The 16,094-nt window shown below is 33.8% G+C and overlaps 1 non-coding gene and 1 pseudogene across 1 annotated transcript; both read left to right on the top strand.

Moving 5' to 3' along the window:
• The first annotated feature begins 6,341 nt into the window (after positions 1-6,341).
• Positions 6,342-6,550, top strand: LOC120779946. The gene has a single exon (XR_005705768.1). It is a non-coding gene; the product is annotated as a small nucleolar RNA U3 (small nucleolar RNA).
• Positions 6,551-7,255: 705 nt separating this feature from the next.
• Positions 7,256-7,458, top strand: LOC120779965 (annotated as a pseudogene).
• The last annotated feature ends 8,636 nt before the right edge of the window (positions 7,459-16,094 follow it).

Raw genomic sequence — 16,094 nt, 5'->3', positions numbered from 1 at the left:
TGTTGTTCGCTCGTAATCCGTTTAGACGAGGCGCGTTCGATTGGCAATAGGCACAAACACACACTCGAAATTTTTTCAATAATTTTCTAAGTGGCGCTGAGATTTTTTTGATTATGTGTCTCTTTTGGACTTAGCGTTTTTTGAACTTTTTTTTTACTTTCTCCTCAATTGAGGATACTTGATTGTTTTCAAACGGTAACACGGGGATTTTTTTGTCCTTAAATGGTGACCGCCGAAATTTATTGTTACATTTTGGTCCGCCAGAGATTATTTCATCTCCTGGCAGGATCGCCAATTAAAAACTCCGTTTAGTTCTCGTGGGCAACTACGGGCAACTGCCTGTGGTCAACTCCCGTGTGGTCAACTGCCTCGTTTTCTTTATTATGTTTTCTTATATACAGTATTTTGCTTAAGTCTATATACAAATATTTATCTTACATTCTAGGAAGTATATCTACAATCCACTTGAGATATGACATACATATGTTACAAGTGGAAAGATTCATCTTACAATCTATGAATTATATTTTGGGACCACCTAAGGTGGACAGTATTAGCAAAGTACACATAATGTTTCAATACGGACCATATGGGTCGTAAGTGTCATGTTACATATTTATGACAGATAAAGAATATGTTCATGTAATGTGAACTGGTGGTATTAACTTGCATATGTAATTATGTATGTGCTGATATGTAGATGCGCATGAAAATTAAATGACATATTATTGTAATATGTATATTAAGTTTTATGATATTATGATAGTATCTCATATACATATAATACATATGTATAGTTATGTGAAAATAATAAGGACAGTATGGGAAAACAAATTCTTCATGTGGATCCAAACATGGAATACATTAAAAATAAGTGAACCAAGCTAAATTGTGTTAATTAATTGGAAAAATTCCTTTGTACAGCATAATTTAATTAGATATGGCAAATTATTTTATTTTATTTTAATTTTTCTTATAATCTGATATATTATCATGCAGAAAAAATATGACACTTTGAGCATTAACTAAAAACAACAATATTAACATAAGAAAAAGCAATGCAGTTTTCTGTGTTCAATTGTCATTAAATGCATCAGCTAAATTCACGCGCCATTTTTATGATTTCCCTCCTTGTTGTTTAAAACTGATGGCACCACTTCGGCATTTTGTTAGCTTGCGACAGTTCCAATCATTTTGTTCCAGGAATCCTGACCTTCTCTGCCAAAGCTATCGCTGTTACTTCTGCACTTCCACTTTTATTTACTATTTCATTGTATTATACATATTTCATTTGATTTAGATTTTTTAACTGCGGACTTCACTACATGTTGTCTATTGACCCTTTTATCACTTTTCACGATTTTTAGCACTATTTTTTTTATTTTATTTTTTTTTTGCTTTTTAATTTTTATATATATTCACCAACGTTCTTTTTTTAATTTAATTTGGTTACCGCGTTATCGGTGACCTTTATTTTATATATATATTTTTTTAGCGGAATTTTATGTTTATTTATCACTAGTGCCGTCCGGTAACGGCTCGAAAGACCAGAGAACATAAAACATAGAGAAGGTGCAAATTGAATTCTGTACTGATGTTCGATTGGACGGCTAACAGAGCTCATAAGATTGCGACACGGGAATTTCACCATTCTCGCTGCTATTTAACAGAATTGAGCATGTGCAATAGCAGAAATATATGTAAAGCGACTGAATTCATACGAGAATGAATAAAGAGAACTGATTTGTAGCAAAAATATATACTAAAATATACAAAATTCACAAAGAATGTAAAAAAGCATTCTCTGAGTGACATATGCATGCTTATTTTGTATTATATGAACCATTGATTTCCGAAAATGGTAAACATTTTATGTGATAAAATTAAATAAAAAATAAGTTTAAATAAATTATTATTTTTAAAAATGATATTAATTTCCTTTTTTATTATATTATATCAATTTCGATTATTGTGAATGAAGATTATTTCGTTATCTTTCCATATTTGTACCAATAGAATTTTATGACCATGCATCTGTACATATGTACATATATTATTTCTTGTGGCACATTTGTCTGTATGTTTACGAAAGCAAATGCGAACCATATACATACATATGTACATACATTCATAATAACAAGTGTCGCACGCTTCTTTCGCATCTCCGTTGTCACGGTCAACCAATGGCCGAAACTTGCGTTTTGTCAAAGAGTCAAGTGCTGAACACATTGAGTGCGAATACACACGATCTTATGGACACAGTTATATAGCTGCCTCAATAAATGTGTCCCTAAGAACGTGTGTATTCTAATATTTGACAAATGTCGCTTGCAGTCTGTCGCGCTCATTGTGTTCAGCACTTGTGAGCGAGGTCGCTTGTAGAATTTGCGCCTGCGTTTGTGAATTAAATTGTTCTTGCTGTAAAATTTACTACATTTGGGCTTCGCCAATTCGGCTGCCATATTGACTTGCCATGCTTATGATATTTAGGCAATTGTTGTTTTTGTAGAACAATGTTTTAATTTTTTGTTGGTGACATATTCACATGTGTACGCATATGTATGTATGTTTGTATGCTTGTGCATTATTTGTTCGAAGTATATACAAATAAATGTACATAAGTATAAGCATAAATGAATGCATGCATATAAGCATGCAGATCAATCTGCGCACATGCGTATACATGCAATCATATGGGCAGATAATAAGATTAATATGATAGACGATATATTTATGTATATATGCATTGTTGTGATAAATTCAATTTCTATTACTAAGAAACATAATACAAAAATATTTATTAGTCTAGTATATTATGTTCAAATTAAATTGTTAAATATACAAGTCTAAATTGACTGTACTTTTTAAATAGCGATGTCATTTATACTCATAGCCAATTGATGCTGTTGTTGGGATAATGCTCGCTTATTTTTCTGCAATATTCCCTGATTGCGCACTTATGGCATCGTTGATGTTGGCGATGTCTTTCATTAGCAAAATCAAATGCAAGCGAATTTTGAAAAGCGGGATATGTCTTTGTTAGCAAAAATGCGGGAGAATGGTTGAGTGGTATGATACGCGCGTATCAGAGATCTGCAACGGACACACAATTTCTGCGCACACTCGAACACTTACCCAAAACCGGCTTGTATCGCTTTCTTTGAACGAGCAGAAGGATTGCTCGTTAGCCACTGTGCACAGACGAACGTGTTGATCGCAACACTCGAGTGTAGTTCATACGTGTTTGTTTGGGTTCGGGTGTTTTGCGGATCAATATGTTCAAGTGTCCGAGTTTAGGCTCGAGTGTGCAAAGCATTTTTTTGTTTATGTGTAATCGTCAGTACAGTTGATTAATTTGCTTTGTGAGTGTTAAGAATTTTATATGATACGTACTACATGATATTTATTGAAAATAATGGCCGAAAAAGAAGATTCTATTGGTTGCAAAATTGCGAATGGCATTGGTAAGCGCAAAGGCCGAAGTTTCGTATGGAATATTTTATCAGAAATTTTGAAACCGGACGGAACTGTACTGGAAGGTTTTGTTTACTGCCGCACTTGCTTAAAAGTATTGAAATATTACAATGGTCAGACGTCTAACCTAATTCGTCACCCATGCTCAGAAATATTAAAACATCGCAAGAATTAAGAACCGTCACGGTGGAAGACAAGAATGAAGCTGTAAAAAAATTTACATTCTGGGTTGTTGAAGACTGCCTACCATTTTCGGTTGTGCAAGGCTCAGGCTTTATAAAACTTGTGAAATTCTTCATAAAGATAGGTGCATCGTATGGCGAACACGTCGATGTGGAGGATTTGTTACCGAGCGCAACAACAATTTCCCGCAATGTTCAAAAATGTGCAAATGAAAAAAAAGAAGAACTTAAAGAAGAAATAAATAATATTGTGAGCAGCGGTGGAGCTTCAGTCACAATCGACTTGTGGACGGACAACTATGTGAAGCGGAACTTTTTAGGAGTTACCTTCCACTACCAAAAAGACTTGAAATACTTCGACTTGGTTTTGGGAATGAAATCTATGAATTATGAAAGTTCTTCGGGTGACAATGTTCTTAATAGACTTAGCAGTATGTTTAAAGAATATGGTGTTCAAAATATGAGCCAAATTAAATTCATTACTGACAGAGGAAGTAACATGGTTAAAGCTTTAAAACAAAATATACGTCTTAACTGCAGTAGCCATCTATTTTCCAATGTATTGGACAAATCATTCGAGGAGATAGAAGAGCTTACAGATGTGTTAGCTTCTTGTAAAAAAATTGTTAAATATTTTAAGAAAAGCAAATTTACAGCATCTTCTACCCACTTCATTGAAATCCCAATTTCCTACTCGGTGGAATTCTAATTATAGAATGATTAAATCCATAATTGACAATTGGTTTGAAATTAACAATATATTGACTGATAATGAACAAAGCCAAAGATTGTTGCACGTAATATACGTACGGCTTATGATGCCATAGCATGTACATCTGAGATTTTTTTGATTATGTGTCTCTTTTTGGACTTAGCGTTTTTTGGACTTAGCGTTTTTTGAACTTTTTTTTTTACTTTTCTCCTCAATTGAGGATACTTGATTGTTTTTCAAACGGTAACACGGGGATTTTTTGTCCCCTTAAATGGTGACCGCCGAAATTTATTGTTACATTTTGGTCCGCCGGAGATTATTTCATCTCCTGGCAGGATCGCCAATTAATAACTCTGTTTGAGTTTTGTAAGCAACTACGGGCAACTGCCTGTGGTCAACTGCCGTGGGCAACTCCTTGTGGTCAACTGCCTCGTTTTCTTTATTATGTTTTCTTATATACAGTATTTTGCTTAAGTCTAGATACAAATATTTATCTTACATTCTAGGAAGTATATCTACAATCCACTTGAGATATGACATATGTTACAAATGGAAAGATTCATCTTACAATCTATGAATTATATTTTGGGACCACCTAAGGTGGACAGTATTAGCAAAGTACACATAATGTTTCAATATGGACCAAATGGGTCGTAAGTTTCATGTTACATATTTATGACAGATAATGTGAACTGGTGGTATTAACTTGTATGCCTTTTAACATCGTATACTATACAAATAAATATTTTTCTTACTAATAGAAATTAAATTTATCACAGCAATATTATGTATATGTATATTATGTAAATTGCTGTGATAATATACTGACTTAAGTATGGTTTGGTTATGCATGTACATATGAAACATACGATGTTTCTAATAATTTTGTTTAAGTATAGAAATATGCTTTTGTAGAACATTTGCTTTCGCAAACATACAGACAAATGTGCAAACGACATGATATATGTATGTATGTATGATTGTTTCGCATTTTGCTTCAACGCCGGTCAAATTTCTATACAAAAATCGGCTGAAATGTGTGAGAAAATAAAAAATGGACAACTAGGGCAAATAACTTTTAAAAAATTTATTGACAATTAAATATAAATGAAAATATAAGTAAATTTACATCAATTTATTGAAATTTCGTTGCACATTTTTCGGCACTTTCAAATTAATTAATGTAAGTAATATTCACGACTTAACCCGCACACGTCTTATTCGCGCAAAATTTCCCACTTTATGAAAATTGGCGCAATTATTGACACTTCAATTTTATGTAAAGTTTAAAACATGTTTACATATGAATATATAATATATTTGATTTTGGCGCAATTATTGACACTTGTCTTAATATACAAAATTGGGCCAAAACGAAACAATGAAATATATAATTACTTTTGCATGTCAACATGGAAATGCCGACGGCAAAACGCAAAGGCATATATTGCACATATGTCCATACATACATACAAGCGATTTCTTGGTTGAAAGCAAAACTTGACGAATGAGAAATTGAAATGCCGACGGCAAAACGAAATTGCTTACATTCGGACATTGCGTATGAATCGTGAAAATATCATCATAATGTTTAGGTAAATCTTTTATATATTTAAAATGAGTTATTATAAAATAAGATCACATATTTAATTAAAAAAAAATAAATTCTGTTGGGATTCGAACCTATGTACCTACGTGCTCGTCGTAACTTTTGAAGCGCTTATCACCTAGACCACCATTGACACTTGTATTGCGATGTCCTAATTATGATTTGGTTATGCATGAAAGAAATATACAATGGATCGCCGATTGTTAACTCTTTCCTTGCTGCTGCTGCGCATATGTATGTTTGTATGCTTGTGCATTACTGAAGTTATACTGCTTTTTCTTTCCTTTGTCTTTCATTTCTGCGAACTCTCAACTATTTTATGTGACCTTTTGTTGAAATACCCTGCGTTGGTCTTTGAAAAATTAAGACTATACTTCACTACAGAAATGATCCTGTGAAGTACGGTCTTCATTTACATTTTTTGGAAATCGACCCACGATGACGAAGTATTTTCGTTTTATCTGACAGCGTGAGGTTAAGAAGTTCATTTCTAATTTTGTCTTGTGGCATATTAGAAATGATGTTTCTTCGAAAATCATTCGCTTACAACGGATAAAACGACTTCTGAGTGGTGATTTTAATAAATGAATTCCTTTTGGTTGAAACGCTCTGCGGTGGTCGTTGAAAAGTTTAGACTATACTTCTCAGGATCCAATTTCTTTGAAGAAATTAATGACATTTAGAAATATGCATATTTGCATTATTGAAGTTATACTTCTTATACGAGTTCGGGAAAGGTTGCGATAGATTCAGGTTGCGCAACCTTGCTCAATATGAATCTACGCAACCTTGTCTGCGAAGATGTCCGAGCAGCAAGCGAAGCGGTGACAATCGGCGATCGTTTGTTCGTTTCTTTCGGCACAGCTCGGCTTTTCTACCAACAACACAATGTTGCCATGCTTATGCTGTTGTTGTTTTTGTAGAACAATGTTTAAATTTTTGGTTGGTGACATATTCAATTAAAAATAAGTTCTGTTGGGATTCGAACCTACGTACCTATGTGCTCGTCGTCACTTCTGAAGCGCTTACCACCAACACCACCATTGACACTTGTATTGCGTTGTCCTAATTATGGTTTGGTTATGGATGAAAGAACTATACAATGGATCGCCGATTGTTACCTCTTTCCTTGCTGCTGCTGCGCATATGTATGTTTGTATGCTTGTGCATTATTGAAGGTATGCTTCTTTTTCTTTCGTTTGTCTTTCATTTCTGCGAATTCTCAACTATTTTGCGTATATTTTGGTTGAAATACTCTGCGTTGGCCGTTGGAAAATTAAGGCTATACTTTACAGGATCATTTCTGTAGTTAGTCTTCATTTAAATTTTTTGGAAATCGACCCGCGATGACGAGGTATATCGATTTATCTGACAGCGTGAGGTTTATGAACTTCATTTCTAATATTGTGTTGTGGCATATTAGAAATGATATTTCTTCGAAAATCGCTCGCTTACAACGGATAAAACGACTTCTGAGTGGTGATTTTAATGAATAAATTCCAAGGTTTTACGCAAAAATAATGCGGTCAATAAGTACAGACGCTTATGTATGCTTGCGCATTATTTTTCTTTCGTTTGTCTTTCATTTTTGCGAATTCTCAACTATTTTATGTGACTTTATTTCTTTCGTCTCTCTTTTTTTGTGGGAATTCTTTACATTTACAATTTGTGCGTATACATACATTCATATTAACATGTGCAGATACACAAGATAGGATAGAAAGATGTATGCCTTTTAACATCGTATACTGTGCTAATAAATATTTTTCGTACTAATAGAAATTAAATTTATCACAGCAATATTATGTAAATGTATATTAGGTATATTGCTGTGATAAATTTAATTACTATTAGCAAAAAAAAATTTTATTAGTATAGTATTACGATGTTAAAATGCAAAAATTAAAGACTAAGTCCGTCGAGATTCGAACCTGCGTTCACATTGTGACTTTTTATGTGCTTACCACCAACACCACTATTGACACTTTCGTGGCGTTGTCTTAAGTATGGTTTGGTTATGCATGTAAGAAATATACGATGGTTCAAATAATTTTGTTTAAGTATAGGAATATGCTTTTGTAGAACATTTGCTTTCGCAAACATACAGACAAATGTGCAAATGACATAATATAAGTATGTATGATTGTTTCGCATTTTGCTTCTACGCCGGTCAAATTTCTATACAACAAGTAAGGAAGGTCTAAGTTCGGGTGTCACCGAACATTTTATACTCTCGCATGATAAAGTGATAATCGAGATTTCATTATCCGTCATTTACATATTTTTCAAACACCGTATTTGTGTAAAGTTTTATTCCGCTTTCATCATTGGTTCCTAATGTATATACTCGTATTATACAGAAAAGACAACAGATGGAATTCAAAATAGCGTTATATTGGAAGAAGGCGCGGTTGAGAACCGATTTCACCCATATTTCGTACATGTCATCAGGGTGTTAAGAAAATATAACATACCGAATTTCATTGAAATCGGTCCAGTAGTTCCTGAGATATGGTTTTTGGTCCATAAGTGGGCGAGGCCACGCCCATTTTCAATTTAAAAAAAAGCCTGGGTGCAGCTTCCTTCTGCAAGTACTTCCGTAAAATTTAGTGTTTCTGACGTTTTTTGTTAGTCGGTTAACGCTTTTTTAGTGATTTTCAACATAACCTTTGTGTGGGAGGTGGGCGTGGTTATTATCCGATCTCTTCCATTTTTGAACTGTATATGGAAATGCCTGAAGGAAACGACTCTGTAGAGTTTGGTTGACATAGCTATAGTAGTTTCTGAGATGTATACAAAAAACTTAGTAGAGGGCGGGGCCACGCCCACTTTTCCAAAAAAAAATACGTCCAAATATGCCACTCCCTAATGCGATCCTTTGTGCCAAATTTCACTTTAATATCTTTATTTATGGCTTAGTTATGACACTTTATGGGTTTTCGGTTTTCGCCATTTTCTGGGTTTGGCAGTTGGCCGATTTTGCCCATCTTCGAACTTAACCTTCTTATGGAGCCAAGAACTATGTGTACCAAGTTTCATCATGATATCTCAATTTTTACTCAAGTTACAGCTTGCACGGACGGACGGACGGACAGACAGACATCCGGATTTCAACTCTACTCATCACCCTGATCACTTTGGTATATATAACCCTATATCTGACTCTTTTAGTTTTAGGACTTACAAACAACCGTTATGTGAACAAAACTATAATACTCTCCTTAGCAACATTGTTGCGAGAGTATAAAAATCGACTGAAATGCATGAGAAAATAAAATGGACAACTAGGGCAATCAATTAAAAAAAAAATTTATTGATAATTAAATATAAATGAAAATACATGTAAATTTACTTAAATTTATTTAAATTTATTAAAAAACTTATTTAAATTTATTCAGAAACTTATTTAAATTTAATGAAAAACTGCAAAGAAAAATAAAAAGAAAATTCATTTTACTTTGGCCCAGTTTTGTGCGCAATACAAATGCAACGCCAATAATGAATACAAGAAATTGACTAAACACCATGATATAAGATGTACAAATTATAATATGACAACCCAAGAGTACAAAAGAGAGATGGCTACGCTGCATATTCCCTTCCGCATCGAAGAGTCAGAACTACTTTCCGAGTCAATATTCCTTCATTTAGACTTTGCTTTATAAAATGTGCATAATGAATTTAAATGTTCTAGCTTTCTTTCATACAAAATGATATGCATTTCTAAATATCACTAAGAAGTATAACTTCTTCCGCGCGTAGGGACTCCACGCACCTTTTTTCGCTTGTGGGTTAGATTTGAAACCACTAACTCTTTACATACATATGTATGTGTATTGTATGTATATGTTATTTGATCACTGCACTTTTGCCACCACACTTCGTTAGTTTTGTTACAGCACTTATGCACACGTAATGTAGTTATGTATGTACATATGTATGTATATGTATATACATATAGGTATGTATATATGTCTATATATTTTTTTTTCAAAATGTTGCCACCAACGTGTCTTGTTTAAATTACTGATGTATGTCACCACCACCGTTGCCTTTCCACAATTTTTAATACACTTTCACTTTTTTTTTTGTTTAACTGTGTCACCTCACCACCGTTGTCTTTTGACCACTTTTAGTATTTTTTTTTCTTTTGTTAACTGTGTCACCTCACTCACCATCGTTGTCTTTTGACAACTTTTAGAACATTTTTTTTTTGTTAACTGTGTCACGTCACTTTCTTTTAAAATATTTTTTTTTTGTTTGTCAACTGTGTCACGTCACTTTCTTTTAGAACATGTTTTTTTTTGTTTGTTAACTGTGTCACGTCACCACTTTTTTTGGTTTTTGTTTTTTTTTGTTAGTTTGTTTTTTTATAATTTGGATTTTATGTTTTTTATCACAAGTGCCGTCCGGTACGGCTCGAAGGACCATAGAAAATCGTTATAAAAACCTCGCGGCAACTCACCTATGATTTGGCGTCGACTCTGCTCAAAATCAAATAAAGCGGGAAAGAATAAAAAACTCGTAGCGGACTGACGATACGTATCCGGCTCGAAGGACCATAGAAAATCATTATAAAAACCTCGCGGCAACTCACCTATGATTTGGCGTCGACTCTGCTCAAAATCAAATAAAGCAGGAAAGAATAAAAAACTCGTAGCGGACTGACGATACGTATATGCGCGCGGATCGTAATAGAAAGAGAGTCGGCGCCGTCTGTCAGTCCCTTTTGTCCATTGTGTCCGGGATCCTAGTGTGTGGTGTATATGATGCAGGTGTGTTGAGTGTGAGGTGTGGATGATGAATATGGTGTAGATTAGTGTTGGGAACTATCGAATAAAAACAATCAAGTTATTCGATAGTTCAGCAATTTTTATTCATTCGATAGTTTTCAAGAAATCACTCATTACTATTTTTTCGTTCATTCGAATTGTTTCGTTTATACCAATTTTTCGTTCAAAACGAATATTTTGTTCGATACTAATTTTTCGTTCATTACTATTTTTACATTCATTAGTATTTTTTTGCATGAATTTGAATGATTTTTCGAATGAATGATTTTTTTTTTTATTTTTATATTCAGCAAATGTACGAATTAAATTGTGTGTATTTCAAAATTATGTTGAATGATTTATGTTGAATTATGTGTGATAATGGAAATTAAATTGAATGCATGTATGAGTGGTAGAAGATAATAGATGCTTAAAATAGATTTCAGTGAAAAGTATTAATAATAATAAATATAGACTTATAAAGCGATAATGTAGGAGGCATCGCCAAATTAATAAGATAACTAAAGTAGATTCATATGGTCATTGGTATTTGGCAAGATTAAATGACAGTTTCTAGTCGGTTTGATAAAATCCAATGGCTTTGAATTAAGCAGGTTGGCAACTTGGTTATGTATTGCGATTCGAAATTGTAGATATGTATACATTCACTTAACCGTTTTAACTGTTGGTATTATTTGCAGCATCAATAGTAAAACATTTGAACTCGGTCGCAACTTATATAAATATTGGTATTAGATTTTTAATTGCAGTGTTTTCTGTGGTAATATAAAATGTATTTATGTATTTTGTAAAGAAAATGCTGAAAATGTTTTTATACATAATTAGATAATACAAAAATGCGCCCTGGATTAAAGAGATCAGCCGTGTGGGAGTTTTTTACTAATAATGGTAACAACGTCAACCGCAATATTTGTAAAAAAAATTAAAGTTTGCTGGTAACACATCAAATATGAATGATCACCTACGACGAAGGCATCCATCATCACATAGTGTGGAGGAGACTTCTTCGGCGATAGTCGAACGAGCACCTGCTGTAAGTGACTTAGATATGCCAAGCTGTTCTTCAACGCAAAGAGCTGTGAACTTAACAGTGGAAACTATTGAAAGTGAGATAAGTAGTGCTTCTTTGGTACCTCCTGTGAACGTAGAAACTACAAGTTCTTCAATAATACCCAGTAGAAATGTTTCAGGTGGTGGACCATTAAAAAGAAGGGCAATGCAAGCAAAATTATTTGTTACAAGCACGCGATCTGAGCTTTCGGAAACTGAAAAGAGAAGTGTAGATGAGTCTCTTATTAAAATGGTTACAAGAGATATGCAACCACTCTCTATTGTTGAAAATGAAGGATTTCGAGAATATACAAAAAAGCTTCAGCCTTTGTATTCAATCCCAAACAGAAAACTTCTTTCCAACACAAAGTTGCCTTCAAAATATAACGAGACACGGAAAAAGCTTCATTCCATTTTGCAAAATATTTCACACCTTTCTATAACAGATATGTGGACTACTGACAGCCAGAAGTCTTTTTTGTCTGTAACTAGTCATTTCATTTGGGAAAGCAAAATGAACTCAGCAGTCCTGGCAACTAAAGAAGTGTTCGGCTCACATACTGCTCAAAATGTAGCCACAGAATTAAAAAGCATTTTTGACGAGTGGTCAATTTTTAACAAAATAGTGACGATAGTGAGTGATAACGGTGCAAATATTAAAAAAGCGATAAGGGATATACTGCAAAAACGCCACCACCCATGTGTCGCTCACACCCTAAATTTATGCGTTGTGGATGCTATTTTTCTGCTCCTCAGATTTTAGAGCTTATAACGAAATGCAGAGCTATAGTAACATATTTCCATCATAGCTCTCAAGCAGCAGAAAAACTTAAATTTATGCAAAAGCAAATGGGAGTAGCTGAATTTAAGATGAAGCAAGACGTTGCTACTAGACGGAACTCTGGCCTTATAATGATGGAACGTATATGCTTGATAAAAGAACCGCTCTCTGCTGTACCAACTTCCTTACCAAGTGCACCGAACTTTCTGAATGCATCAGAATGGGAAAGGTTACGTGATTCCATCACTGTATTGAAGCCGAATGGTTGGGAGAAGAGGTATCAGCATTCATACAGCGGAACCAAAGGACTGCTACAGCCCCAGTAATAGAATTACCCGCGGATAAAAGTAAATTATCTCTTTGGACTCTACTTGACCAAAAAGTAGCGGAAGCAAAAACTATTTGTCACAACGCCCCTAGTGTTAATGCACATATTTTTTTGGAACAATATCTTAGACAAGATTTCGTTGAGAGACATCAAAACCCTTTAAACTATTGGGACAGCAAAAAGGCAATTTTTCCAGAACTCTACGAGCTTTCCAAAAAATATTTATGTATACCTGCTACTTCAGTTCCTTCCGAAAGGGTTTTTTCTAATGCTGGGCAAATAATAAATGATAGAAGAAGTAGACTTAAAGGTGAAAAGCTAGATCAAATAATATTTTTAAATAGCAATTTTAATATATAATTAACATTTTTTTGCGTTCTTCTGATATTTATATTTATATTTATTTTATATGATATTGAATATCTTTTCTGTGCTTTACTATTTTTATGTTTTATTAAAGTATTGAATTAAATTAAACCTTTGTATTGGTTTAATTAAAAATGAATAAAATTCCAGTACTTTTTTGTTGTTTGAAGAGCACGCCTTTGCTTAGTTATTGAATTTGATTAAATAAATGAATGAATGAACGAAAAAATTCATTCGATAGTCAAAATCATTCAGTCATTAACAATCGATAGTTGAAATCACTCGATAGTTCCCAACACTAGTATGCTTGCTTATGATGTGTGGATGATATGCGGTGTAGTCGTGTTGAGTATGGTGTGTACAGTACCTGTCCAATAAATTACTAACGAACAAAAAAAAAATTATCCGGAGTTCTAACTTTAATAATTAATAAAAACATAAATAAAAAAATATAAAATTTTTGTTTTCGTTCGTAATTTATTGTATGTGTGGGGTGTAGGAGTATTATATTAAGAGGGGGGTCAGGTGCTCCTTTAGCCAAAAGCGTTTCATCAAATACCTTTAAATTTCACAAATTTATTTAATTTTCATTGTTTTACATTAATGCAACGATGCAACAAATCCCTCCGTTTACATATTTTTTTGGTAAGATTTCAATCTGGCCATCGCTCATTTCCAATTGCTAAACGTCAAAACCTCCTGAATTCGATCAACTGTCAAAGTTTAGGTGGTTTTGACGTTTAGCAATTGTTCTCTCACTTCCAGTGAGAGAGGAGTTAAACATCTCTTTATCTCTGGTTCGGGTAATTGTTGAACCTCGGCATGAATCCTTGGTTATTTTGCGCATAGTTGGGAGAGTGTTGAGGATATCCGAATGCATTATGGTCGAAATTTCTTCTGGGGGAGTGGGAATATGTTAATTCGGCGTAAAAAGCTCTATTGTTACTAAAATTATTAAAATTGTTATATCGGGCAGGTCGTGAGGAGATGGTTGAATATTGGCTTTGTGTGCATTATTCACATGATTTATTCTATACGTCATGTTTGTGTCAAGTTTTTGACATAAATTTAGTTGCTTGGGAGCAAGGTTGTTGATTTTCTCATGCTGAAAGACGAGGTAAATCGCCATTTAGTCCTCTAATAAATATGTCAAGGGCTTTGTCCCTATATGAATTGGTCATAGTTCGTATGGACTCGTCGCTTAACTCAAGACATGAAATTTTGTCTAATATAAGTGAAAGGTGTTTGTAAACTTTTTGGTAGAAGGTCGGAATGTCATCGTGGCGTTGGACCAGAGTGGTCATCTGGTATTCGAGGGTACCTATGTTCCTTTTATCCGAATATTGCATCATAAGGCATTTTCGAATTTGACTCCAATCAAGTGGAGTATTGTACGACTCCAAAGCGGTGTCGACATCGCCAATTATTTTATGCCTGATCGTATGAAGTATCGCGAAGTACTTAGGGGTATTTTTGACTCCCTCATAAGCTTTAAAAATTCTGTCTACGCTCTTCCTCCAGGAGTTAAATTCTCCTGGTCGTCCTGAAAATTCTCTAAGACATTTAACCATGTCAGGAGTCTTATCTAATTCGTTTATGTTGTTCGCGTTCAGTGTCACACTGTGGTCGGGTTCGGTAAAGTCAGTTATAGTCTGCGTACTCATTCATTCGCGTACTTCTCGAACTATTGTTGTTATTAGAGTGGGGTTAGGGGTGGGAGGGTTTAAAGGATGGGTGGAAGGATTTGAAAAATGGGTGGTATGCCCATAATCTAACCTCATTTGGTTTATTTGTTGAATTAATTCTTCAGCGGTGTCTGGCATTATATTAATCTTTTAACTTTTAAATCAATTAATTAAAATTCTTTCCTTTGTAATAGCACTTTCTTTGACAATATTGGAATTTTTTTTGTAAAGCTTACATTAATTTAGGACTTTTTTCCCTCTCTTTTTGTGTCGAATAATTAAATTCCTATAATTTAAATTTCTTTTTTTTAGTTTAAGACCTTTTTTGATTCTCTCTCTTTTTGGGTTGAAAAATTTAATTTCGCGTTCCTTATAGTAACAATATTCTTTATAATAACCTTAAAATATTTTATAAAGCTTACACTAGTGATTTCCGGCTTTCCATAGGATGTTCTTATACGTTCCGGGGTTGTCCTTTTTTCTACCGGTACTGAGGTCCCTCGACGTTTCCAAATCCCACGTGTTACGATGTAGCCTCTCGTCAGCACAGTATTTATTGTATTTTTTTGTTTTTCACACACGTAGCCTTACTTTTTTATTTTCAGGTTTTTTTTTCTTTCTTTTATTCACAATCACTACCGTTCGCAACTCGCGTAGCCTTACCTTTTTTATTTTCAGGCTATTATTACTTTCGCGCGAGTTATGTGTACACTATCATCCCAACCAAACACCACACAACAAAATATTGTAAATTGGACAAAATAAAAGATTAAAGAAAAACAAGTAAACATTACAAAAAAATAAGATAACAAGTAGAGATAAAGAACATAATGCAAATGCATACAAACATGTTTTGGTCCTTGTGTTTGACTGTAATGATAACCCAGACATTATCGGGTAAACCACACAATCATGTTTGTTTGCATTCAATAGAAAATAAGATTACATTTGACAAATATTGTATTTCACAAAGAAATAGATTAAGAAAATTGTAATCATTTTAGTAGTTATATAAGCAGAATATAATTTGAAAAAAGAAGAGAATAAAGTATAATGTCACAGAAGTAACATCGTCGGCATTTTTATTCCTCCGCTCGAGCAATTTAAACTGGCG

This window comes from Bactrocera tryoni, unplaced genomic scaffold (assembly GCF_016617805.1).
Source record: "Bactrocera tryoni isolate S06 unplaced genomic scaffold, CSIRO_BtryS06_freeze2 scaffold_11, whole genome shotgun sequence".
NCBI classification, from domain to species: Eukaryota; Metazoa; Arthropoda; class Insecta; order Diptera; family Tephritidae; genus Bactrocera; species Bactrocera tryoni.
The sequence above is the reverse complement of the archived record's forward strand: the minus strand, read 5'-3'. Positions and strand labels throughout refer to the sequence as shown.